Genomic DNA, 3955 nt, shown 5'->3' on the forward strand with positions numbered 1-3955 from the left:
GGATTTCTCACAAACCTCGCCCCATAAAAATCAAATTGACTGATCTCTCAAGTGTATCTCCAATTGACCCTCAAGCGTCCTCTTATACTTTTCCTGTTGATGAATCAACGACCGAGATTAAATCCCTAATCAACGGCCAAGATTAAAAAAAACTTGATCCTTGTCACTTAGAAGTTTCTCACCCATATTCTTATTAGGAGTTATTAAATTAATTAATAACTCCGTTTGAGTTAGACTTCTCTTCTTTTCCCTTATTCTAGCATAGGTGTGTAATAGAGCTTAAGAATAGTGATTTTATTGTTAGATTGATTAAAATAGAGATCGAGTTGTTAGTGCAGTTAGAATAGGATTTGACTCATAAAAGAGGAAAAAAAATGTAATGGAAAAGGATTAGCTTAGATGATTGAGAATTGAGTGAGAGGCGAGAGTTTGAGTGATAGATAGGGGTTTGAGATTGAGACAGAGATCAAATAAATCATTGTAATTGAGCTGAGAGAGCCAAGACTCTGTAACCGCTATTATATTGAATAAATTGATTTAGCGTGCATCTGTGTGTTAATCCTGGTGTAGACTCTCGTTTACCTCTGTGTATCCACGTTCTGAACATAACAGAGTATTTTCTCTGTTTTCACACTTTAACGGTAAATCTCAGTGTTTATGTTTTTTTCATTAAGTCGCGGTCATTTAGCATTAATGGGAAATCTTGGAGTTAAACACTAAAACCATTTATTAGGTGCTAAAACACTTGTTAAGCACTGTTTGCTTTAATGCACGTGGTTATATTGGAAAAGCGGGTTTTAAACAACGAAGGTGGTTATCAGGTGAATGAAAAGATGTAAGTGGTAATTCAGGGTAGTCACCCGATTCCATTAACCAAGTGACACGTAGCACTCGGGTGGAGAGAGAAAACCGCTTTATCGGGCGGGTAGTCCCCCAACAAGTGGCTCACCCAATATCGTCGTGAACCGTTGGATCAAATGCGCGTTGATCAATGGTGGAGGATCAACGGATTGTTTTGTTGATCGGGGTGAATGATGACCATTAGATCTGGAGAGAGGAGATCAACAGCATAGAGTGATCCCGAAGTGTTTTGTTGATCGGTTTGACTGTTGACCGTTAGGTCTGGAGAGAGGAAATCGACGGTGCAGATTGAAGCGCTTGTTAAAAAGGGAAGTCAACGTGGGACCGACGTTTTTTAGAAGAAAAGCAGGACCCTCAATGTAAAGTAAGCCATGAACAAAATCCACTTGAACGCATATGATTGGTTATAAAGTAACCAATAGTCTAGTTTTAAGACTAACACCTTGTTTTCATCAGCCTCCTACGTCAATCTTCTTCAAAGGTTACATCCCTACTAAACTCGATCTTCCTTTGGTTATATATATATATATATATATATTCTAAATGTAGTGGAATTTTCACAATACCCAACGAACATATTTCTTTCCGGTGGATTCCAGCTTGTTCCTCTTAACCATCGGCACTTGAAATCATATAAGGAAACCAAATATCTTGAGAATTCCAATGTCGGGCTTCACACCTGTGAACATTTCTTCGGGAGTCTTGTTATCCAAGGCTTGATGAAGAACCTTGTTTTGAACATATACCATTGTATATGTTGCTTCTCTCCAAAGTGTGAAAATTTCTTAATCTAACAATTCAGAAATCCTACCGCATTAAACTGATTTGCATTACCTACTTGTGTTCTTCATTTTAACAAGTTATCTTTAGAATTATTTAGAAAATATTAATGCAAATACACTACAGCGTACACCAATATACAGATCAAGTACTGAAAAACAAATGAGACAACCATACAAAGGACACACTTATTTTTGGACTAAACGTCCTCAGAAAAACCCAATGTGGGAAAATCAGTGCAGTAAATATGAGGGTTTTATTATTATGCAGATTTTTGAATACAACTAGGGTGCCAAACCTGGCTCACCCAACAGAGAATAAACCCGACAGAAGTACCTCTCTCCGGAGATAGATATTTTGGCAGATCCAACGACTGGATGAACAAACCCCACAGGTCACTGTGTTGTCCCCAGTGTTGTGCAATGATGGCTGCTCTCAGCGCTGCCTTGGGACTATGTCACCTCCTCTAGGAGCTATTTCACCCTCCTAGTGAGCCTTCCCGACTCATAAATAGATCTGCTTAATTGATGGCCAATCTACCTCACAGAACCCCAGCGCTGCCTCTATGTGACTATGTCAACCCTCCAGCCTCTGCATCACCCTCTTGGAGTTGCATTGTCTCTCCCTGGTGATGTGCTACCTCTCTGCTATGTATTCTCGGCCTTAGAGGAAAGTCCCACTATCGAACTACTGCTCTCTGCAATAGAAGCTCACTCTGAAATTCTCAACAAACCACGCCCCAGAATTTTGATCTATCTCAAGTTTTTCTCTCTCTGTGTGTGTTCTCCAACTGACCCTAAGCCTTCCTTTATACTTTCCATGTTGAGAAATCAACGATCGTGATCTAATCTCTAAACAACGGCTAAGATTATAATTAGACTTGATCCTCGTGACTTCGAAGCTTCTCACCCATATTTAAATTAACTCACTTTAATTATTTCAATTTCCTAAGTTTTAACTTAGGCACCATTAAAAATAATTAATTACTTGAATAACATGTACTTCAGGTAGAATTTCTCCAAACGATTTTTGGGTCTTGGATATCTCATGTGTTCTAGCCCCTCCACAAAATTTTGGAGCTAGAGCACATCCGATGCCACCCAAAAATCAGCACTCCATATTAGCAAGGAATGTGCTCTAGAAATACTTCTCAGCAGAAGTATCACATTGATCCACGACATCGGTCCTCCACGCTACTAATGCTCGGTTTGCTGCCCTTCATCCACTACATTGTTGCAATCTGTACTACTACCCATGACACTGGCACTGTCACTACTGCATCTATACTGCAACTCCCTCTCAATATGTTGCATCATATTGCCCATAGCACTGCCACTGCTAACTGTTGCACTACAACTCAGTGGCTGAGAAGTAAGCAACTGAAAAGCCACCTAAAAGCTAACATGTTGGTCAGTCTGGATGCCTCTTGACGTTGAAGCTACCTATGCCGCTAATATGTGCTGACCCTTTGATACTACGTTGTTTTTGTAACTGCTCTATGCCTTCCACACGGTTGCAACACTCCATTGCCCTGCTTCAGACTTTGGCACTCTAGCTCTGCCACAATTTCTCCATCATCCCTTGCACCAACTAACTCTCGTCATTTTGCTACTGTCATTAAGGGCTCTTGTAGCCGTATGTGATCCAAGAGTTTGGGCAACTCAAGGATCCTTCCCCAACTCTGTAGCTCCAACTACAGTTCTATATTGCCCCACTTCTTTTCTAGAGGTGCATGAGCACTCATAGAGCAATAATCATCATCCTCTTTGTCAGTTTGCACTAGAGCAGCGTTTGAGTCAGACTTCTCTTCTTTTCCCTTATTCTGCTAAGGGCACTGTGTGGCGAAATGACCCATTTCTCCAGATCTAAAGCGTCTGACTTTGGATATGTCCTTCTTCTTTCGTTTATCTTGCCCTTGTTGTCTCGTTGATTGCGAGAGTCGCACCCTCCTCTTCCTCCTTCTTGATTCTAATCCCTTTGTTGTTGCTTCCCGCCTTGGTCCATCGTCTGATCTCTTCCTGTCGAAGAGCAGCCCACATCTCCTCCAAACAAGAAGAGAAGCCCTACCCAAGATGCTTTGGACAAAGGTTTCCCAGTGTTCAATGATTGTATTCAGTGCAGTCCTGACCATAAATTTAGCATCTGGTGTAGCCCCTATGGAAGCCAGCTGGTGACGGATCCTTTGCAATCTGAGAAGGTAGGAATCGATTTCTTTTCCCTTCTGCATCTGAAACTGTCTCAGCTGAATCTCAAGCAACATCTTCCGCTGAACGGAAGTTCCCTCGTACAATGTGGTCAAGGCCTCCCAGATTTC

This window comes from Pinus tabuliformis, chromosome 4_2, assembly GCF_031772625.1.
Source record: "Pinus tabuliformis cultivar Carrire ecotype Pingquan chromosome 4_2, CPIR1, whole genome shotgun sequence".
Lineage (NCBI taxonomy): Eukaryota > Viridiplantae > Streptophyta > Pinopsida > Pinales > Pinaceae > Pinus > Pinus tabuliformis.